This window comes from Phascolarctos cinereus, unplaced genomic scaffold (genome assembly GCF_003287225.1).
Source record: "Phascolarctos cinereus isolate Bilbo 61053 unplaced genomic scaffold, phaCin_HiC Scaffold_9;HRSCAF=440, whole genome shotgun sequence".
NCBI classification, from domain to species: domain Eukaryota; kingdom Metazoa; phylum Chordata; class Mammalia; order Diprotodontia; family Phascolarctidae; genus Phascolarctos; species Phascolarctos cinereus.
The window spans coordinates 136745953-136771466 of NW_027556402.1; the positions used below are offsets into that span (position 1 = coordinate 136745953).

Below are 25514 nucleotides of genomic sequence, written 5' to 3' on the forward strand. Positions count from 1 at the left end.
AACTCCAAAAGACTCACAATGGGAAATGCTATCCACACCCAGAAAAAGAACCATGGAGTCTGAATGTGGATGGAAGCATACTATTTGCTCTCCTTTTCTTTTGTTATTTTGTTTTATTTTTTTCTTCCTCTTAGCTCCTCTCATTAGTTCTAATTCCTTCTATACATGAAATGAATGTATAAGTAGAGTCTATAGCACATTGCATGTTATCTTGGGGAGGGAGAGAGGAGGGAAGAGGAGGAAATTTAAAACTCAAAAACTTATGGAAGTGAATGTTGAAAACTAAAAATAAATAGATTAATTTACAAAAGAAAAAGAAGAAAAGGAGAAAATGCTTTGATCAGAAATAACTAGAAAATATAGATTGAAACAACTCTGAGGACCCCCTCATTTCTATGACATTGGCTTATATGACAAAAAGCAAAATGACAAATGTTGAATGGGATATGAGAAAATAGTACATTAATGCACTGTTAGTGGAAGAGTGAACTAGTCCAACCTTTTTGGAAATCAATTTGCAATTATGCTCAAAATGTTATTAAACTGTGAATACCCTTTGATGCAATGATACTGTTATTAGGTCTATAAAGAGAGCAAAGAAAGAGGAAAAGGGGCTAAGATGGCAGAGTAAAAGCAGGAACTCACCTGGGCTGTCCCTCAAACCCTTCCAAATACCTTTAAAAATGACTCTAGCTCTTTCTGGTATCCATCTTCGCTGCAGTGGAAAGAGGACTAGCATGTCCAGGTCACCACCATGCAGCTATTTGTCTGTGTACAGGCTGTGCACACCCTGGAGGTGACCAGGAAGGAGACCATCACCCAGATCAAGGCCCATGTGGCATTCCTGGAAGGCATCACTCCTGAGGACCAGGTCGTGCTTCTAGGTGGCTCCCTGCTGGAGGATGAAGCCATCTTGGGGCAGCGTGAGGTGGAGCCTCTGGATACTCTGGAAGTGGCTTTTCAGATGCTAGGATGACTCCTTGGCCCCAGCTGGAAAAATGAGAGGTCAGACTCCAAAGGTGGCCAAGCAGGAGAAGAAGAAGAATAAGACTGGGCATGCTAATAGGAGGATGCAGTACAACTAATGCTCTGTCAACATAGTGTCCACTTTTGGCAAGAAGAAGACCCTGGTGCCAACTCCTAATCCCCTGGTACTTTCTGTCTGTCCCTAATAAAGCCTCTATGACTCTAAACAAATTACACAGCAGCAGCACTCATAAAAAGACAGAGTGAAATGAATTTCCAGCCCAAGACAACTTAGCAGGTCAGCAAGAAAGATTTGTTGTGCAAGGGTGAGAGAGGAGCATAGTCTAGCACAGGCTGCATTAGCGCAGATGGGGCCAGTGCAGACCAGATTCCTGCAAACCCAGAGCAGGCAACTGAATCACTGGGAGCAGTGGCAGTTTCAGTTCTTCTAGCCCACAGACACCAAAGACAACTTGGAAGGTTAGCAGGAGTTCGGTCACACCTAGATAAGAATGGAGCACAGTCCTGAGCAGGCCATACCATCACAGCCCCAGTACCAGCAAACCAGGAGCAGGCCATGGGAGGGACTGAATCTGCAACAACAATAGTAGCTCCTACAGGAGCTCTCAGACCACAGATGATAACTTGGTCAAACATCTGATCAGAATGAGATTGCAGGGATCTTTTTGCTAGCACTAAGGCAGGACATTGTTGCTATGCCCATACTCAAATCCAAGTCCCAGTTCTGGGTGGAAGTCCCAGGGTGAGGTGGAATACTAGTATATGAGAGCTTAAGGCCACAGTTGAGTGGGGACCCTCCTTGCTGTTCTAGGGCAGAAAAGAGTGCTTGTGACTGACCACTCACAGACCAGAGCACAGTTCCTGAGAGTAGTAAACACCACTTCTCAGATAAGACCTACCCAACATATGGCCCTCAGTCCCCTTGCAGCCTGCCAAAAGATTTCTGGTGTTCTGCGAAAAATGTAGAAGATATAAAAGAAAGTAAAGATATGAGTGATTTGTCTGTGCCCTGCTTAACTTGCTTTCCACTACTCACTATTGTGCTCATCATGTAACTCGGTGGGTGGGTTGCCACCGTGCATTCTGTTCTGTTTATCACTTGACACTGTGGCAAACAAGCATTGTCTATCTGTCTCTAGTCTGACAGGAGCAAGAGTCATATTTTCTTGCTGTGTTTTTGGTCATTACTGGTGTTGAACAGGGACAAAGACAGTGCAGCCACTAGGCAACACAGCTGATGCCCACTACGTGATGAGCAGCAACAATGCAAGAGCTTCTTCCCTTGCCTCACTACAACAACACCCTCCAAGTTAAACGAGTGTCTGTCACTCTCTTCAAGGTCAGATACTCAGTTTAGTATTTCTTTGTATGTGAGCAGTTGCTGTGGAGATTTTTTTTGGTTCTAACATTAAAGTTTTTGGGGTGACTTTGTAAAATGGATTATCAAAAAAAATGTAAAATCAAAGCAGAACATGTAGTGTTTAATCTGGAGTGGACAAATAAATACTTATTTGCTTACCTGTAAGACAGAATATTTTGCCGTGTTTGCTGAGAAATAATAGCCATTCTGAAGAGATACAATCTTTGTTGCCATTTTGAATCAAAACATCCTGACTAAAGCAAACTGGACGAATTAATGAAAAACAAATTAAAGTGTCCAAATTGTTGAAAATATCAGTGGGGAACAATGGGCTTTCAACAAATTAAACTCAGAAAATGAGGCAACTACTTAGGTTAGTTTTCAGATTTGTAAAGAAATTGATTTCAATCAAGGTTCTGGATTACAATACACTAATTGGTGACAAGAAATGCAATACATCCCATTAACTAAATATAAACAGCAAGAAAACCTGAAAAATGTTCCAAAACTTATACCATTTTGTGAAGTTTTTTTTAACATTAATGCAATTTAATGACAAAAATTGAAAGTAATAAGTGTAATTAATTGATATTAATTGAAATTTATTTTTTTAATATGGTTTATTTGCAAAGTACTTTAATCATTAGTTATGTCTTTATTTGGAAAATAAGCCACTAAAAACTTATCTGTGACCTGAAGAAGTTTAACCTATTTTAATTTTGGCCCCCACCTGCTGCCAAGTTGTACAGATCTACCTTAGATTATACCAACTTGGAAGAACAGAAAACTTACAGGTCCATAGTAGTATCTCTGAAAACAGCTACACAAAACCCTTGAAGCTTGCAACAGCATGCCTTCCACCCTGGAAGCAGAGCCCTACTTTGATCAACAGTTAGAGGTCAAGTAATAGGCTGGGAAAATGAGCAAATAACTGAAAAAAAATGTGACAATAGAAAATTACTACAGTGACAAAGAAGATAAAACACTCTCAAGAAGAAGACAGGAAAGTCAAAGCTTCTACATCCAAAACCTTCAAGGGAAAAAAAAAAATTTGAGTTGGCCTTAGGCCATGGAACAGCTCAAACAGGATTCTGAAAAACAAGTAAAGGAAAAATTGGGAAGAAAAATGAGAGTGATGCAAGAAAATCATGAAAAATGAGTCAATAGCTTGGTAAAAGACACACAAAACAATATTGAAGAAAATGACACCTTAAACATGCATTAAACCAAAAGGCAAAAGAGGTCCTAAAAACTAAGGAGGAGAAGAACACCTTAAAAAGCAGAATTGGCCAAATGGAAAAGGAGTTCCAAAAGCTCAATGAAGAAAATAATTCCTTAAAAATTAGAATGGAGCAAATGGAAGCTAATAACTTCATGAGAAATCAAGAAACAAACAAAACCAAAAGAATGTAAAAGTAGAAGACAATGTGAAGTATCTCATTGGAAAAAAAAAACTGATGTGGAAAAATAGATCCAGGAGAGATAATATAAAAATTATTTGAGTACCTGAAAGCCATGATCAGAAAAGGTCATAATCAGAAATTATTAAGGAAAACTGCCTTGATATTCTAGAACAAAAGGGTAAAATAGAAATTGAAAGAATTCACCAATCACCTCTTGAAAGAAAACCCAACATGAAAACTGCCAGGAATATTCTAGCCAAATTCTAGAGTTCCTAAGTCAAAGAGAAAATATTGCAAGCAGCCAGAAAGAAACAATTCAAGTATCAAGTCATGATAACACAAGATTTCGCAGCTTCTAGATTAAAGTATCAGACTGCTTAGGCTATGATATTCCAGAGGACAAAGGAGCTAGGATTGCAAAAATTATTCACCTACCCAGCAAAACTGAGTATTATCCTTCAGGGGAAAACTGGATATCCAATGAAATAAAGGATTTTCAAGCATACTTAATGAAAAGACCAGGGCTTAATAGAAAATTTGACTTTGAAATAGAAGACTCAAGAGAAACATAAAAATGTGAATAGGATAGGAATATCATAAGGGACTTAATAAGGTTATTTTTTTTTTACATTCATACATGGAAAGATGATGTTTGTAACTCATAAGACCTTTCTCATTATTAGGGTAGTTAGATGGAGTACATATAGACAGAAGGCACAGATAGGAGTTCAATAAGAAGGGATGATATTTAAAAAATAAAATTAAGAGGTGAGAGGGAAATGTACCAGTAGGAAGAGAAAGGGAGAGGTAGAATGAAGTAAATCATCTCACATAAAAGAGGCAAGAAAAAGTTTTTTACAGTGGAAGGGTAGAGGGGAGAGTAGAGAGGGTGTGAATGAATCTTACTCTCATTAAAATTGGCTTAAAAAGGGAATAATGTACACACACAATTGGGTATAGAAATCTATTTTATCCTACAGGAAATTAGGAGGGCAATGGGATAAAAGGACAGATTTGGTGATAGAAAGGAGGGCAGATTGGAGGAGGAGGTAGTCAGAAGGGAACACTTTTGAGCAGCGACAGGGTTAAAGGGGAGGGATAAGAGAATAAATGTGGTAAGAGAGGGGAATTGGATTGAGTTAGTAATGGTTATTGTGAAAAAAAATTGAAGCAAGTTTCTTGGATAAAGGCTTCATTTTTCAAACATAGAGGGAACTACTTCAAATTTATAAAAACAAGAGCCATTCCCCAATTGATAAATGATTAAAAGATATAATGAGTTTTCAGATGAAATAATATAAGCTATCTATAACCACATGAAAAAATATTCTAACTCATTATTGATTGGGGAAATGCAAATTAAAAAATTCTGAAGTACTGGCTCATATCTTTTAGATTGTCTAATATGAAAGAAAAATGACAAATGTTGGAGGGAATAAGGGAGAAATGAAATGTTAATGCACTTTTCATTGAGTTAATGGATTCAACCATTCTGAAGAGCAATTTGGCACTATGACCAAAGGACTATAAAACCAGGCATGCCTTTTGACCTCACAATACCATTATTAAGTCTGTATCCCAAAAGAGATAAAAAATAACAAGGGAAAAGACTTTTGGGTACAAAAATATTTATAGCAGCTCTTTTCTGGGGACAAATGATTACAAATTAAGGAGATGCCCATAAATTGTATAATGGCTGAACGATTTCTGGTATATGATTATGATGGAATACTATTGTACTATAAGAAATGATGAGCAGGATGCTCTCAGAAAAAGCTGGAAAGACTTGCATGGGCTAATGCAAAGTGAAAGGTACTATGTACAAACTAACAGCAATATTGAATGAGCATCAGATGTGAATGACTTAGCTATTCTCAGAAATACAATGATCTAAGACAACTATGGAATTATGATGAAAAATACTATCTATCCCCAGAAAAAGAACTGAATACAAATTGAAGTATACTTTTTTTTTTTACTTTCTTCGTTTTTCTTCAGGTCTTTATTTATTTATTTATTTTTGGGTGTCTGTTTTCTTTCATGAAGTGACTATTGTGGGTATGTTTTGCATGACTACACATGCATAACCTACATGGAATTGCTTGGCTTCTCAATGAGGGGTCCTAGGGTGGGAAGAAGGGAGAGAATTTGGAACTCAAAGTTTTAAAAACAAATGTTAAAAAATGTTTGTTTTACATGTACCTGGGGAAAATAAAATACAAAATGAATTTGAAAATTTTGAAAAATTAAAAAGAGGAAAAGCATCCATATATACCAAAAACATGTTTTTAGCAGCTTGTATGTGTGTGTGTGTGTGTGTGTGTGAGTGAGTGTGTGTGTGTGTTTGTGTAGTAGGTAAAAATTGGAAACTCTTTGGGACTGCTGAAGTTATGATTAGAAATGATAAAGGGGATGATTTTGCAAAAAAAAAACACAGAGGAAGTCTTATAAGAATTCATGTAAAGTGAAATGAGCAGGATGAAGAGAATAATTTGTGCTGCACCAGCAATACTGTAAAACTAATCAACTTTGAAAGATTTAGCTACTCTAATCAGCAAAATAATCAATCATAATTCCAAAAGACACATTATGAAAATTATATCCACCTCCAAAAAGAGAACCAATGGACTTGGAGCACAGACTGAAGTCTAATTTCTTCTACTTGTTTTTGTTTCTTATTTTTCTAAATTTTTGAAATATGGCTAATGCACTAATTAATTTTGCATGTCTATAAATATTTGCAATTGGTTTCATTTTTTCTTTCTTCCTCAATGGTTTGGAGATTGGGAAAGAGAAAAAAAATTGAAAATAAAGATAAATAAAATTGAAATATATGTAATATATACATCATACACATAATATATAAATATGTATGTATATATATATTTATAGTATATGTAGTATGTGTATATACCTACAGTGTGTGTACTCATATACCTTAATTGTATCAATATATATGATTATGTGATTTTTAATAGTAATATCATTTCAAGAAATATATTATTATTTTCTCAGTTAACTGACACAATGGATGAAGCATCTGGCCTGAAGGCATGAAGTCTAGTTTAAATCTAGCCTCAGGCACTGACTTTCTGTATGAACCAGGCAAGTCATTTAACTTCTCTCAGCCTCAGTTTCCTCATCTGTAAAATTGAGATAAAAATCACATGTTATCTTCTAGGGTTGCTGTGAGGACCAAATGAAATATTTATCTTTAAGCATTTTGTAAGTGAGAACTATTGTTACTCTTATCACCATCATCATCATCATTATTGATCGATAACTTGTGGGTTAAATGATTTTGACAAATGAAATAATTGTGATCAATAACATTGTTTCTTATATATCTAATTATGACATTCACTCCATAGCTTTGTGGGAAAATATGCAGCCAAACAACCCATTATTCAGTTAAATATCAATGGAATTCCTTTATACTATATTAATAGAATTTTGGAATTAGATGAGCCTTTGAGATTATGTATACCAACATTTCATTTTACAATGAGATCTTGATAACCCAAGAGGTGTGATATAAATCGTCTATTAGCATGTAACCAGTAAGTGACAATAATATCATTAAGATAGCATTGCAGACTCAAAACAATTTTCTTTCTGATTTATGGATACCTGACATTTAAATGAGCATCTAATCAAAGTAGTCATTCTCAATACTCTACAATTCTCCTCATGAATGAATGGATGAATGAGTCATTTATTATCCCTTGATATGTGCCAGACACAGCTATGAGATCTGGATGTACAGAAGTGAGACAATCACTATCCACAAGGAACTTACATTCTAACAGGGAGGCAATGTCCATATAAGAGTAGAAGACAGAGAAAGGAATCTTGAGAGTGTCCATCATATGACACACACTTTTTAAGAACAATGATGTCATAGTAGTGATTTAATAACTTAGTCTAGAAAAAGATATTGAATGGAGGAGGGAATGGGGTACAGCAGGAGAACAGATGAAAGATGACTAGACAGACTGCTGGATGGAACTTGACATGGAGTCTTATCTGAAGGTTTGGGGTAGGTTAGATACACTCTGGTAGTAGAGCTCATACTCACCAATCAATAGAATTTGATACAGGGATAGAATTCCAAAGTTGAGTAGAATTAGCTCCCCCAAAGACTAGGGGTATTTTTTCCCTATCTCTTGTCTGATAATGCTATTCCAGGTAGGAAGAAACATGGGCTGGGTGGTTGACAAGATGGCTTTTGTAGATGGTTGAATGACATGTTGAAAAATGCATGTTTAAATTTTAATACCTTCTATTTGGAAGAACCTCTATTAAATTGCTTTCACAATACTTCACCCTAGTATAGATATGACTTTGGATTCTCAAAGTCTATTCCATTAGAAGGCAACTTTTAGCAGGTTCTACCAAAGTTGTAAATACACATGGACAGAAACACACACACACACACACACACACACACACACACACACATTTTCCAATTTAGAAGCTGTGTGACCCTCATATTTCCTAGTTGGCATAAAATAATTATCTAGCTAAGTTCAATTGCCCTATTAATCAGATGAGTTTCCATATGGTGACTAAAGGGCAGAATCTACTCAAGCCAACTGTTGGAGAATCCTTCTTAAATATACTTCCCATCCTATGATTAAATAAGCTTCTGTTTGTTAACTGATCAATAACCTATGAGTACACTTCATTTCATCCCAACAGTGATTTAAACCAGCAAACAATGACATAGGCACTGGTTGAAATCATACTGAATTTGGGGCCAAAACAATTGGTTTCAATTCCTGATGCTGTCACTAACATTGTGACACATGTGTCATCTGTAAAATGAGTGAATTCAGACTAGATGATTTTTAAGGTCTTCTTTTGACTATAAATCTATGCTCCTTTACCTCAACAAGTGGATTTACATTGTCTTTTGAATATGAGTTGAGGGCTTTAGGCCCTTTAGCTATTGGGAATCCTTTAAAGAAACTTGAGTGAAAGAGTGATGTGTTAAGAGTAGAATTTAGAGGAGATGAATCTGAAAGGAATACACAAGATGGACTAGAAATAATAGAAATTAATAGAGAGAAGTAATAGTCTATGATGGTAATCTAAGAATAAACAGAAGAGGGTCACATAAAGACAAAGTTATTGGTTTGGGAAATGGATAAATAATCCTAAGGCTACCTCAGATATAGGAAAATAAGAAAATAGAAAAATAAAAGGTGAAGTGATTAGGGAGAAGAAAAGGTAATAAGCATCTATTGAGCACCTACCACATGTTAGGCACCATACTAAGCAATTCACAAATTTTATCACATTTATCCAAGAGACTAGGATAATGATGGTGCCACAGATAAAAAGGAGGGGGAAATTGGAAAAAATGTTCCAAAATGCTCTTTTCATCCAACTAGATGTTTTAAAATATTTTTTTTCATTCTACGGTAATGGAATTTTAATGTGACCTTTCCTCTTAAAGCATAGATCATACAGCCATAGATTTAGAACTGAAAGAATCTTAAAGGACATCTAGCCCAACCCACTTAACTTCATAGTTGAGGAAATTGACTCCTATAGCGATTAAGGGACTTACACCAAGGTTCACATAGATAATATGCACAAAATTTGAGATTTAAATTAATTTTAGTGATTCAAAGTGCAACACTCTTTTCTTATACTGATCTTTTATTGTTTTCTCAGACCCTATGAATTCAATACTTTCAGAAACTTTGATTGAGAAAGCTCCATCTACAAATACAGATGGGTAAGTGTTGTGTACTTTATAGTTTTAAACTTTTCCCTGGGCACTGAGAGCTTAAGTAACTTGCCCAGAGTCACAAAGTCTATATACGAGGAGAGCTTTGAGCCCAGGTCTTTCTGACTCTGAGGTAGCCTTCTTTTTCCATATACCATGCTGGCTCTCAGTTGATTGCTTAAAGAATTAAAATGATGAAATAATTATATGAAAAGAACTTTTAAGTAATTTAAGAACAGCAAAATAATATCCAAATAGTTTTTTTTAATTAATTTATTCTATTTTTTTGTTGTTGCTGTTGTTGTTGTTGTTTGGTCATTTCTGTTGCATATGATTCTTCATGACCCCATTTGGGATTTTCTTGACAAAGATAATGGAATGGTTTGCCATTTCCTTCTCCAACTCATTTTATAGATGAAGAACCGAGGCAAAAAGGATTAAGTGACTTACTCAAGATCACATAGCTTCTAAGTGTCTGAGACCAGATTTGAACTCATGAAGATGAGTCTTCCTGTATCTAGTCCCAGCACTCAATAGACTATACCACCTAGTTGCCCCATATGTATGTATGTATATGTGCATATATATGTATGCATATTTCTTTTTTCCATATCTATGCTATATAGAATCCAGATAAATCATGCAAAAATCATAGAATCTCAAAGTCTGAAGGGACTTCAAGGGGCATTCAATCCAACTCATTTCTAAATAAGAATCTTCTCCTATAAGATGCCTAGAAGGTGGCCATTGAACTTTTGCTTGGAGGGTTCTAATGAGGAAAACCAATTACTTGAGAAGTCAGCCAACCAGACTTTCAGGAAATTTAAATTATCAGGAATATTTTCTTTTCCTCAAATTGAAACAAGTCTCTTTTCAACTTTTATCCATGACTTCTATTACTCTACTCTTGGAGCAGGCAGAAGAAGTCCAATCTTTCATTTATCTGATAACCCTTCAAATACTTGGTGACAGCTACAGTTCAATTCTTTTCTAAGTTCCTTCAAGTGATACTTCTATGTCATGGACATGAAACCTTTCATCATCTAGATTTCCCTTCTCTGAACCCTCTGTAGTTTAACAGTGCCTTTCCTAAGATGCAGTATCTTGAGCTTGAGCAAAATAATGCAGATATCTAACAAGGGCACAATAAGGAGGAATGTTATTCACTTAGTCCTAAACACTCATAATATATCCATAATTTGCTTTGGCTTTTTTGCTTGTCATATCACACTCATTGTTTCAGTCCATTGCAATGGTGCTGTGACTTTAGAGTGGTTTCACAGTAGAATTAGATCTTAATTTGGCCTACTTAAGGCCAGATTATGTGACAACTGGAGACAATCACAGAGTGGGAGGTAGAGTAAAAAAATGTCTTAGGTGGTCTCCTACACACACACACACACACACACACACACACACATGCATGCACACCACAGAGGCAGTGTCTTTCCATAAAAGAATGAAGAAAGGCAGGAAGGAATATAATAGAGCATATCACCAAGTAAGATGAACTTAAGATCATGAATAATAGTTTCAAAAGCCGCCACCGGGATTTCTATCACCACACTGAACTCTTGCCTTCTGTATTTTGTCATTCTATAAAGCACAGCAGCTAGACAGTGCTGAAGGAAGCAGATGTTGTGTAATGAAGGATGCCATTTCACTCAGGCTTTTGTGATTACTTTCTTAGATATCCACTTTGCATTTGCAAACTCTTTCTTGTTTATGATGCTAATAATTCCCCCTCCCCAATGTCATCTACAAATCTTAAAAAACATGCTTCCGACCTTTATTCAAACTAATAATAAAAATAATAAGCAACAAAAGGCCAACCACAATTCCTGGGATGTGCTACTGGAGCAGATTGCCTTTGGAAAAAAGGGAGCCTTGTCTCCCAATGAACAATGATTAAATACAATGATAGTTTTTGACTGTTGCCAATGGCCAGAAAGTTTAAGTTGTGCGAAGGTTCTAAAATCCTAACAGCCCAGAGTCATTGCTTCATACACAGGAAAAACTTTTTAGAATTCTATTGGTAACTCAGCCCCTTGCCTTTTCAATAAACTAATATACTGTCAAGGTAAAACAAAAACAAAAACAAAAATAAACAAAAATAAACACCACTTCCTTTGAGCAATTACAGAAACATTAGCTACAAAAGAGTTCAAAGAGTTCCTGTATTTGGAAATAAACTTTGGGGATTTCCTCAGAATTAAAAAGGGCACTAATAACAGATCATATAAATGCATCATTGAAGTATTTTGATTATAACAGTGTAGCTGAGATTAATGCACATATCAGTCTTTTCTTACAACCTTTTTTTAAAAATAGATTTCATATTCTCAAAACATAAATTATAGTTTCTTTAGTTTATATCTAATTTCAGGACAGCAAGTAAGAGACACTTTGACAAGCACAGTTAACTAAAGCTTTCAATTTTTTTTTAAATCCAAGCCTTGAGGAATCAAAGCAGAATATTTTTTGATCCATACCCTTTTAGCTTGAATTTATTTCAGACACCTCAAAATAATGAAAAAAGAAAAGAAAATTGGATTCACTTAGTCTTGAAATGAACTGATGTATGAATATAAATCAAAATAGGAATACAACCTTATTGTTTTCTCCAGTATTCTTATAAGCGCTGCTTCTTTAGAAATAATTGATGTAAAAGTACCAATCATTTGTGTTGCAAAGTACATTATCCATTTACAAAGAGATCATTGATAATGACACTGTAATACCTTACACATTTTTCTTTTTTTTTAAATCAAGAATACTATCCAATTAATTTCAAAAATATCCCTTTTAGAAACATAAGCACATAAATCAACCCTACAAAGAATAGCTTTTAACTTGGAGATTCAACTATTTTTCCAGCCACCAAGTTCAAAGATAGGAATCTTACGTTATGATCTATAGATGGATAAGCTGAATTCTGCTATTTCATAAGAATGAAAGTAAAAACAAATTATTTTATTTAAGCAGAATATCCTCGTATTTTTTTTTCTCCAGATGCTGTAAGTTCACAAGTAGAGAAGTCCATGAAATTTTCTCTCTTTAATTTAACACCAGGGGTCTTGTGTCACTTCCTTTTTCCTCAACAGGATAGATGACTCATGTAAGAAGCAACACATTCTACACTATATAGATAAAGAAAATCTGTCTATAACAATTTCTCTTCTCTCATCCTTCATTTTTCACCTATACACAATTTCTATTGTCTGAGAATAAGTCATGAAAAATATAGATAAGGATGAAAAATGATTAAATCCATCCCTTAATTCAGTCTTGAGGGAAAATAAGTGAATAGAATTCACTGTTTACAATCTCTAGCCTTAAAGGAATTTTAAAATCCTTTAACATAGAATAAGCATTCTATTCCATGTAGCCTCCCCCTCCAAGAGTCTCTCTAGACTGAGTGGTCTAAGAGCAAGGTGGTTAACAGATAGCAAAGGACAAAGCATATGGAGTCTTCAGAATTTTCCTCTACAATGCCATTAAAGCAGCAATGCACATGCCCACAAATATATACAGACAAACACACACACACACACACATATATATATATATATACACACATATGTATGTACACACACACACACACACACATATTTCTAATTCCTGCTTCGTATTAGACTTACTTAGAAAATTCTTACACTGCACTTCACAGTATATATATATATATTTCTAAGAAAACATTAAAAAAGGAGGTATTAAACAAAAGAGTATATATGTGTTTGGTCACATACCTTGAAGGAATAAGCACGTGGTAGATGACATTAAGTACATATTTAGTTGTATTGGTCAATAATATTTAGTCCTACTATTTTGATGGCACTGAATTTCACACTCCCTATAGATTTCAACTTAACTCTTGACTAATATTGTTTTCAATAACATTTTTGGCAGGAGTAAGGTTACTGAGTATAAAGCAACCCAAATTTCTTGAGTATATAATGTAGGATAAGACAACTTAAAATGTGTCATTTTAAATAGATATTATTTTTAAAAATATAGCAACTTAGGGAAAAATATGTTTTTGGGGGTGAGGGAGAGACTTCCGGTACTTTGATGATTTTTCATTTTATTTTTTCCACTCATCTAATAATAGAGACCAGGTGTTCCCTCTCTCCTACCTTGAAATTTTTCATATCTTATTCTTAAGGAATAAAGATTATTAGATTTAAGGTTAGCATGTCATAAAGGATAACCACATTGCACAATAGATAGAGTGCTGTGCCTGAAGTCAGGAGGACTCATCCTCATGTTCAAATCTGGCCTTATACAATTACTAGTTGTGTGACCCTGGGCAAGTCATTTAACCTTGTTCATCTCAGTTTCTTCACCTGAAAAATGAGGTAGAGAAGGAAATGGCAAGCCACTTCAATATCTTTGCCAAGAAAAGCCCAAAGAGCATCACACAGAGTCAGACACTACTGCAATGACTGAACAACAATATTAAATGCTAGAAGAAACATGGTGCTTTACAATCATTATTGAGATATCTGAAATTTGAAATGCAAATTTCAGGGATCTTAGTGACTTCTTGGAAATGTAAATTTTTGAGTGGGGAGTTATATGGAAAAAAAAATTCAGAGCACTAAGCTGAATGACCTTAAGAGAATAATGTGTCTATTGGTTTACTTTTGTGTTTGGAAATGCCATATGTTTTTCATTAATTAAAAAAAAGATTAATTGAATGGGTAGGGAGAGGACCCATTTTCGTCTCTAAGTATAAGGTCATATTTGAGTTTTTGTAATGGAATAATTCCATTAACCTTGATTTCTTTATACAGAAAAATTGGTAAGAATTAGGGTCTGGGATTTTCAACCTGCTAAAAGCTTGAGTAATCATGCATTCAAGCTCCATCATTTCATAGCTAAGCAACAATGAAGTGATTTTTGTCAGTGACAAAATATATAGCAGGGCAGAATTCAAACCTAGGTCTTCTGACTCCAAATCTGCTATATTATGCTGCCTTCAACTCTATTTCTTAGAGCTGTCATGGGCCACTTCACCATTTACTATATGAAAGATATTTATTGAGATCATACTGATCCACAAAAGTAGCATTTGAGGTGCTGGGAGGTGAAGAACCGATTATTAGAGGCAAGAAATGATTTATTTCCTCAGAATGTTTTTTTCCCATTATTTAGTTGTAAGTTCTGTCTAAGCAAGAGAAAATAAAAGACATGCAATGCAAAAAATATGTGATTTACCCCAGCAAAACTTATTAAATCTTATAGGTCAGATCAGTACATCTAAAATAAGGACTGAGATATAAGAATTTTGTTTCTCTGTTTTCTGAGAAGTTTCCTAGGTAATAAATATATTCTTATATAATCAATATAAGCTTTGAACAGCATTATCCCAATTCTCACTCTATCAGATGAATATGAGATCTCAGAGAAAGACATCTTCCATGCAGATTTCAATATGCCTGAGGAATTGAAGGTGATACTTTAATGTTATTAGCTCAAACCTCAACTGGTGTGCTTCTTGTCAAGAATATAATTTTTAAATCATCTTATTCAGCATTACTTAAATAGATTTTAAGAGTGAAAAGGTATTTATGAAGTGGACCTAGAATATTTCTCAAAAAAGCCTATAATGAACTATTCAAAAGTACATAAAGAATCTAGTGGAAAGTGGAATCAAGCTTAGAGTGAACATTTGGCAAAGAAGTAACTCATGTTCTAGTAGCTAAGAATCATTTTTTCCCGTTTATGGAGTGATCAAGAGGTCAGCCTTGGGGGGGGCAGAGAAAAGATGGTGGAGTGAAAGCAGTGACTAGCTTGAGTTCTCCCCTAAACTCCTTCAAATACCTATTAAAAATGGCTCAAAACAAATTCTAAAGCACCAGGACCCACAAAAAGAAAGAGTGAAACAAATTTCCAGCCCAAGACATCCTGGATGGTTGATCAGAAAGGCATATCATGCTGGGCTGGAAGAGGAGCACAGTTTGGTGTAGGCATGCAGGCCACAACAAAACTGAACCACAGGCCACAGAGGACTGAATCACGGGTAGCTGCAGTGGCTTCCAGACTCCTCAACCCAGGAACACCAAAGCCAACTTAGAAGGTCAGTGGGAAATGTCTGTTGCTGCGGTGCTGACAGAGGAAAACGGGGTTGCAGTTCCAGTTCCCTGAAGGCATGGCTCTGGGCGGGCAACTGCCTCCTGAGCTTCTGGCTCAAAGACTAAGGGGGAATCCAGTGGCTAATCAGAGAGGGATTGCAGGGATCTTGCTGCTGGTGCTGAAGCAGGACTGTCTTGCTTTGACCTTGCTTGGATCTGGGTCAAAATTCTATGTGGCAGTCCTGGGATGAGGAGGAGTGCTGCCATGATGGAGATTGTAGTGGCTGTAGAGAGAAAACCCTCCTCACAGTTCCAGGACAGAAAGGAGTGCTTGTGGTCACTGATGGACCAGAACACAGGCCAGGAAAGGAGTAAACACCTCGCCCTTCATCATACCACCTTAGAAAAACTGAAAATTTACAGGTCCCTACAAGTATCTCTGAAAACAGCTACACAAACCCCTGAAGCTTGGGACAGTACATTCTCCACATTGGAAGCAGACTCTGACGTTAACAAAGAATTTAAAACTCAAGTAATTGGCCAGGATCATGAGCAAGCAGTGCAAAAAGAGTTAGACTATATTATCTTAATTTGGTGACAAGGAAGACCAAAATGTACAACCAGAAGACAACAAAGTCAAAGCTCCTACATCCAAAGCCTCCAAAAAAAGTATGAATCAGTCTCAGGCCTTGGAAGAGCTCAAAAGGGATTTTGAGAAGCAAGTAAGAGAAGTAGAGGAAAAACTGGCAAAAGAAATGAGAGTGATGCAAGAAAATCATGAAAAAAAACTCAACAACTTGATAAAGGAAACCCAAAAAAAAATACTGAAGAAAATAACACATTAAAAATTAGCCTAATCCAAATGTCAAAAAAGGTCCAAAAAGCCAATGAGGAGAAGAATGTCCTAAAAAGAAAAATTGGCCAAATGGAAAAGGAAGCCCAAAAGATTACTGAAGAAAATACTTCCTTAAAAATTAGAATACAGCAATTGGAAGCTACTGAGAAATCACGACATTGTAAAGCAAATCCAAAAGATTGAAAAATTAGAAAAAAATGTGAAATATTTCATTGGAAAAACAGCTGATCTGGAAAATAGAGCCAGGAGAGAGAATTTAAAAATTATTGGACTATCTGAAAGCCATGATCAAAAAAAGAGCCTAGACATCATCTTTCAATAAATTATGAAGGGAAACTGCCCTCATATTTTAGAACCAGAGGGCAAAATAGAAATTGAAAGAAACAGATCTCCTCCTGAAAGAGATCCCCAAAGGAAAACTAGGAATACTGTAGCCAAATTCCAGAGTTCCCAGGTCAAGGAGAAAATATTACAAGCAGCCAGAAAGAAACAATTCAAGTACTGTGGAAACACAATCAGGATAACACAAGATTTAGCAGCTTCTACATTAAAGGACTGCAGGGCATGGAATATGATATCCCGGAGGGCAAAGGAGATAGGATTACAACCAAGAATCACCTACCCAGCAAAACTGAGTATAATCCTTCAGGGGAAAAAATGGTCATTCAGTGAAATAGAGGACTTTCAAGCATTCCTGATGAAAAGACCAGAGCTGAATAGAAAATTTGACTTTCAAATACAGGACTCAAGTGGAACATGAAGAGGTAAACAGGAAAGAGAAATCATAAGAGACTTATTAAGGTTGAACTGTTTACATTCCTGCATGGAAAGATGATATTTATAACTCATGAGACATTTGTCAGTATTAGGGTAGCTGGATGGAAAAATAATTATATGTATGTATGTAGGTACATAGATAGATAGATAGTAGATAGATAGATAGATAGACAGATAGATAGATAGATAGATAGAGGGTACAGGGTGAGTTGAAGATTAAGGGGTCATATCTGGAGAGGATTATACTAGGAGAAGAAAAAAGGGAGAGGTAGAATGGGGTAAATCATCTCACAAAAAAAAAAAACAGAAAAGAAACAGCTCTTACATTGCAGGGAAAATGGGGAAGGTGATAGAGAATGAGTGAATCTTATTTTCATAGGATTTGGCTTAAGGAGTGAATGACATACACATTCAATTGGGTATGGAAATCTCTCTTACCCTGCAGGAAAATAGGGGGAGAAGGGGACAAGAGAGCAGGGGGATGATAGAGAGGAGGGCAGATTGGAAAGGGGGTAATCAGAAGCAAATATTTCTGAGAAGGGACCAGGTCAAAAGAAAGAATAGAATAAATGGGGGGCAAAATAGGATTAAGGGAAATAGAGTTAGTTTTTCACAACATATCTACTATGGAAATGTTTTGCATAACTGCACATGTATAATCTATATTGAGCTGCTGGCCTTTTCAATGAGGGTTGGTGGAGATGGAGGATGGGAGAGAATTTGGAACCCAAAGTCTTAAAAACATATGTTTAAAAAAAATGTTTTCACATGCAACTTGGAAATAAGAAATGTAGGAAATGGGGTACAGAAGTCTGTCCTGCCCTACAGGAAAATAGAAGAGGAAGGGCATAAGAGAAGGGGGGGGAGATAGAAGAGAGGGCAGATTACGGGAAGGGGTATTCAGAATGCATGCCATCTTGTGGTGGGGGAGGGGTGAGAGGGGTGAAAATTTGAACTCAAAATATTGTGGAAGTAAATGTTGAAAACTAAAAATAAATTAATATTAAAAAAAAGAAAAGAATGCTTGTGGTAACTCATAGGCCAGAGCACAGACCAAGTAAAGACTAAACACCTTGCCCCTTGTCATACTAGTTTGAAAGTACTGAAAATTTACAGGTCCCTGTAAGTATCTCTGGAAACAGACCTTTATTTGTCTTCCTGTGCCTCACCTTTTGTAGTCTCAAGAAATTAATATTTTCTTTCAAGTGTTTATATGTATCCCAATTAAAATTATTATTATTATTATTAATCATATTAAAGTTATTCTAGAGTTCTATCTGATTATTTTAAACATCATAAACCATTTTGAGTTATTCCTTCCATCTTTGAGTGGTCTGGAATGTTGATCTTCATGGCTTCTATGCCTCTATTCAAGTCTTTGATTAAAACGTTAAGTTGAAGACTCCTTTACACCAGTGCATCTGAAAGGGTGTGTCATGGTCTGCTAACTGTGTAGCCAAATTTGTGGAAATTACACTTGTAAGTAAACACAAGTGTCACATAAATTGTCTAAAACTTACATATGCAATTCCATGCTCATGAAGAAGTGACAAAGAACAATATTTTACTATGACTATATATATATATATATATATATATATATATGCATATATATATATATACATAGATAGATATAGATATATACATATAGACACATGTGTGTATATGTATATATACGTGTGTGCATACACACACACATACACGTAAATACAGAGACAGAGAGATTATTATACCCTGAAATGTACCAAGTTGGGAAAAAAGGCATGTATTTACATTATGGATATAAAAAATATGTAAGCTTATACGAAGTCTGTGATAGGAAGTCTCCTTAAAATAAAATGTTCTTTTAAAAATGCACTTGTCATAGAGAATTGACTAAGATTGAGAAGAAATTTCAAATTCATTATTAGAAATATTCTGTTATAATTATTAATAATTATATGTAGATAAAGTGAATTATAAAGTATGGTCTTTGACAAGAAAGTTAATACAGAACTAGCCTTAGAAGTAATTAAGTAGACATTGCCTATACCATTTCTTTATATCTCTCCCTCCTTTTAGTGTCCTTAAACTATTCAGCTATCCAGAGTTAACATGACCTGCCATCTTTTTACTGTCATTAAGGGAAATGATCTGATAAATTAATTCAAATTAAAATGTCAATGATTCATTGTACTGCTATCTAAGTATTGTATTATCAAATTATGTATGTGTTATTCTAGTAGAGAAGCAACATGGTATAGTGGAGAGAGGACTTTAATAGTCATTCTTCTGAAACACAGTTTGCATGAGCTTGGGTAAATCGCTTGACCAATCAATGACCTGGGGAGAGTATCTCAATATGTAACAAAATTGGAAATTTCTATGACAATACTGCAACTAAAACTTTCGTGAAATTATAAGGGATGAACTTTCTCATTTTTAACAAATACTTGGGATTGATTATATGTTAAAATAAAATTAATGCACCATCATTTTTTACTGGTTCAAAGATAATCATGTTTATCATGGAATAAACAAAGTCCAACCCTGGAAAACTTGTCCATTTCTCACTGATCAGCTCATATGTGCACACATACACATTATAATTGCAATAAGCTTATTTCTTAGCTTAAAATTATTTTAACAACACAGCTGAAGCTTCAAAGGAAATTCAACAGATAGATGATAGATACATCAATATCCCCTGAATATTCAGGTATGGAAATATTACCATATAGGGATAGTGCCACCTTGTTTCAGGAACATAGACTACTGTAAGGTAGTACATATCAAATACATATCAAATATGCAGGCAAAAGATACAAAGAAGAAATATTTTTGTAAATACTAAAGTATGACAAGTCAACAAGGAAAAATCATGTCATTGTAATATCTGTAATTTAAAATTTTTTGTGTAATGAAAAATGTCAATGTCCATACATATTTCCTTATCATTTACATTGAGGGGAAAAAAAGAATGAAAAAATGGAAGAAAATATAAAGTACCTCGTTAGTAAAACAAGTGACATAGAAAATGAATCCAGGAAAGACAATTTAAAAATGATTGATATATGTGAAAGCAATGATGAAAAGAAAAAAAAAATCCTGGACAACATCTTTCAAAAAATCATCAAGAAAACTGTCCTGAAGCCCTAGTACCACAGGGTAAAAGAGTCATTGAAAGAACCCACTGATCACCTCCTGAAAGAGATCCCAAATTGAAAATGCCAAGAAATATTATAGCCAAATTCCAAAATTACCAGGTCAAAGACAAAATACAGCCAACAGCCAGAAGGAAACAATTTAAATATCTTGGAACCATCATCATGATTATGTAGGACCTTGGAGCTTCTACATAAAAAAAAAAAAATTGGATGATGTGGAATAAGATATTCCATAAGGCAAAGGAGCTTGGATTACAACCCAGGATCAATTACCCAGTTATGTTTAACATAATCTTGCAGGGGAGGAGATGGACATTCAATGAAATAGGGGACTTCCAGGTTTTCCTGATGAAAAGATCAAAGCCCAAAGGAAAATCTGATCTTCAAATATAGGACTGAAGGGAAGTATAAAAAGGTAAATGGGAAATAAAAAAAAACATTTTTAATGAGGGCTATTTACATTTCTATGAGGAAAGATGACACTTGTAAATCCTGAAAATTCATCATTTTTATCCCATTTAAAAGGGGAATACATAAACAGAGGGCATGGGTATAAGTTGACTTTGATGTGATGATAAAAAATTTAATTAAGTGGTGAAAAGGGATTGTTCTGGGAGAAAACAAAAGGTAGAGACAGACAAGGGTAAGTTACATCACATAAGAAGGCAAAAAACCTGTAGGGAGAGAAGGGACAGCGATGAGCATTGTTGGAACCTTACTCTCATCAGATATGGTTCAGAGAGGAAATAACAATCGGTTAGGTATAGAAATCTAACTTGCCCTATAGGAAATAGGAGGGGAAAGGGGACCAAAAAGGGAGAGGATGAATAGAAGGAAAGGAAGAAGTAGTAAAGGTAGAGGAAGAAAAGGGAGGGGTCTTAAAGAAGGCAGGGTAGACTAAGGGAGGCAGTGGTAAAAATCAAAACACTAATGAGGGGGGAAAATGAGAAAGGAGAAAGAAAAGCTTAAACGAAGGTGGGGGGGTAAATAAGATGGAGAGAAAGACACAGATAGTAATCATAACTGAATATGAATATGATGAACTCTCCCATAAAACAGAAGTGGATAGCAGAGTGAATTAAGAAACATAATCCTACAATATCTTTTTTAAAAACCTGGAAAGGCTTATATGAACTGATGATGAATGAAATGAGAAGAACCAGGAGAACATTGTATACAGTAACAGACACATTATGTGATGACTGACTTTGATATAGTTAGCTCTTCTCAGCAATGCAAGGATCTTAGACAAATCCAAAAGACTTTTGATGGAAAATGCTAACCACATCCAGAGAAAGAACTTTGCAGTCTGGATGCAGATGGAAGCATCCTATTTGCTCACCTTTTCTTCTGATATTTTGTTTATTCTTTGTTATGGTTCCTCCTATTTGTTCTAATTATTCTTTATATCATGACTAATGTGAAAATATGTTTAACATGAATGTATAAGTAGAGCCTATATCAGATTGCATGCCACCTTAGAAAATGTGGAGGAGAAGGAGGAAAAGAAAATTTAAAACTCAAAATCTTATGGAAGTGAATGTTGAAAACTAAAAATAAATATATTAATTATTTTTAAGTACAGTTGGCCAAATGGAAAAGAAAGAACAAAACCTAACTGAGGAAAACAATTCCTTAAAAGTTAGAATTGAGCAAGTGGAAGCTAAAGACTTTAGGAGATATTAAGAATCCATTACACAAATTCAAAAAAAATAAAAATAGAAAAACATATCACATTAAAAATATCTCATTATCTCATTAAAAAAAAACAACTGGCCAGGAAAATAGATCCAGGAGAGATAATGTCAGAATCATTGGACTACCTGAAAGCCATAATCAAAAGAAGGACATGGACAGCATCTTTCAAGAATTTATAAAGGAAACTGCCCTGATATCAGTTGCAACATTAAAGGATCAGAAATCATGGAACATGATATTCCAGAAGGGACAGGGCCTAGGACTATAACAAAGAATCACCTACCCAGTGAAATTAAGCATAATGCTCAAAGGAAAATAAAAATGATCATTCAAAGAAGTAGAAGGATTCCAAGTTTTCATGAGGAGATGACCAGAATTAAACCAAAAAAATTATCTCCAATTCCAAGACCGAAGAGAAGCATAAACAGGTAAAAAGGGAAAAGAAAACATAAGGATTCAATGGAACTGAACTGTTTACATCTCTACAAGGGAAGACGATAGTGGTAATTCTTAAAAATTATACAAATAATAGTTGTTGCTGTTGTTTGTCTTTCATTCTCAAAGAGGACCATGACATCAAGAAGGTGATGCCATGACTTGTAAGTGAATTGAATGTAGGGGAGAAAGGCTGTACAAAGTTACCAGCTTCACTTTCTCCCCAATCTGGGTTCAGTGACAAGATACAGGCAAGATACACAGTGGAGATCCAGCTAGAAGGAGTTTACATGGAGAGAGGGTATCAGTATAAAGTGAATTTGAGGAAATTACATAAAGTAATTGAAAGATGGGAAAGAGGAGCACAGTGAGTGCAGAAGGAAGGGAGAGATAAAATGGGATAAATTATTTTACATGAAAAGGAACAAGAAAACTATTTCAGTGAAGGGAAAGATGGGAGGGTGGAAGATGAGCATCGCTTGAACCTTACTCTCATCAGTATTGGCTCAAAGAAGGAATAATATACTCATGGAATATAGTAATCTATCTTACCCCACAAGAAAGTAGAAGGGGAAGAAGATTAGGTAAAGAGGGTGGGAAGGAATGACAGAAGAGAAAGCAGACTAGGGGAGGTGGTAGACAGAAGCAAAACATTTTCAAGAAGGGAAACGGTGAAAAGAGAGAGAGTACAAATAGAAGAAAACATAGGATGAAGGGAAATATACAGTTAGTGATAATATTTGTTAATTCAAAGGGGATAAACTTTCCCATTAAATCAAAATAGATAGCAGAATGGATCAAAAACCAGAATCCTACAAAATGTTGTCTACAAGAAACACACCTGAAGCAGAAATATACACAGAGTAAAGCTAGGGGGCTGGAGAAGAATCTATTATGCTTCGGCTGAAGTAAAAAAAAAAAAAGCAGAGGTAACAATCCTGATCTCAGACAAAGCAAAAGCAAAACTAGACCTAATTAAAAGAGACAATGAAGGAAACTATATATTGATAAAACGTATCATAGACCATGAAGTAATATCAATAATAATCATATATACACCAAGTGGTACACCATCCAAATTCTTAAAGGAGAAATTAAGTGAATTAGATCTTCATGACTGAATAAGAGATAGACAGTATTACGAAAATTAAAATAGATAATTTTGATTATATTAAACTAAAAGGCTTTTGCACAAACAAAGCTAAGGCAACCAAGATTAGAAATAAAGCAGAAAGCTGGGAAACAATCCTTACAGCAAAGGTCTGATAAAGTCCTCAGTTCTCAAATATGTAGAGAACTGAGTCAAATTTATAAGCATATAAGCCATTTCCCAATTGATAAATGGTAAAAGGATATGAACAGGCAGTTTTCAGATGAAGATATCAAAACTTACTATAAGAATATAAAGAAGTACTCTAAATCACTTTTGATTGGAGAAATGAAATTAAAACAACTCTGAAGTACCACCTCATACCTTTCAGATTTGCTAATGTGACAAAAAGCAAAGAAAATGATAAATGTTGGAGAGGATGTGGGAAAAATGGGACATTTATGAACTGTTGGTGGAGTTGTGAACTGATTCAACCATTCAAGAGAGTAGTTTGGAACTATGCCCAAACAAACTATGCATACCCTATGATCCTGCAATACCACCACTAGGTCTGTATCCCAATGTGATCACACCAAAAGGAAAGGAACCTATAGATGTAAAAAATATAAACAGAAGCCCTTTTCCTGGTGGCAGAATATTGGAAATTGAGGGGTTGCCCATCAATTGGAGAGTGGTTGAATAAACTATGTTATATGAATGTAACGGAATACTATTGTGCAATACAAAATGATGAATAACAGATATCAAAAAAAAAACTGGAAAGACTTATATGAACTGGTGCAAAGTGAAATGTGCAAAACCAGGAAAACATCATACACGGTGTCAGCAACATTGTGTGATGATCAGCTATAATGGTCCAAGACAATTACTAAGGATTCACAAAGGAAAATGAGATCCACACACAGATAAATAACTGGTGGATTCTGAATACAGATCAAAACACACTTTTTCATGTCATTTATTCTTCTTCATGTTTTTTTTCTTTAATCTGTTTCTTTTTTCACAACTGTGACTAATAAGGAAATATGCTTTATGTGATGGCACATACATAACCTATATCAAATTTCCTACCATTTTAGGAAGAAGGCAGGGAATGGAAGGAGAGAGAGAAATTTGGAACACAAAATCTTGTAAAAATCAGTGCTGAAAATTTTCTTCTTATGAAATTATGGAAAAAATAAAATAATATTAAAAAGAAAAAACAAAAATAAAGGAAGAAAAAGAATGAAAGAAGGAAGGAAGGGAGTGAGGGAGGCAGCAACGAAAGGAGGAAAGCAGGAAGGGAGAATGAGAAATGAATGGGGAGAGAAAGAAAAAGAAGGAAAGAGAAAGAAAGAAAAAGAAAAGAAAAATTAATATACATGTGTAATGTATTGCAACCTACTCATGTGAACTTCTATGATTTTTGAGAAATCCTCCACTTCAATTCTGTTGAAACTAGTATCTCATGATGTACAGATATACAAAATCACTGCTGTGGATTTTTAAAAATGAGACATTTCTTGTTAAAATTTGAGGTTATTAAAAGAATTGTCCAATTTCCCAAAGGTAAAGCTACTATATTAATAAAAAGATTAATATACTGTACAATTATTTGAGAATTCAGAGCAGCTTTTAGTTAAGTAACAATCTGAGATATTACATATGACCACAAGGGATAAGCATGTTCTTCTCAATGTAGTGAACAATGATTGCTTTCCCACCAATTTCTGTGGTTCTATCTCTGCCAATTGCTACCCTCTTTTTCTTTCTTTATTTGAACTTTAATCTACTAAATTTTATCATGGAGTAATCATATCTGTTAATTCCTTCTTTGAGATAAGGTACAAGTTGCTGAGGAATCTTTCCACTCTCTGGAGGTTAATAGAGAATAAACCCTTAAAAATATATTTTAAGTTATTGAGGAAGGCTGAAATAGAATCATAAT

General features: G+C 35.0%; 1 pseudogene; it reads left to right on the top strand.

Moving 5' to 3' along the window:
• Positions 1–754: 754 nt before the first annotated feature.
• Positions 755–1172, top strand: LOC110217450 (ubiquitin-like protein FUBI pseudogene; annotated as a pseudogene).
• Positions 1173–25514: the final 24342 nt, after the last annotated feature.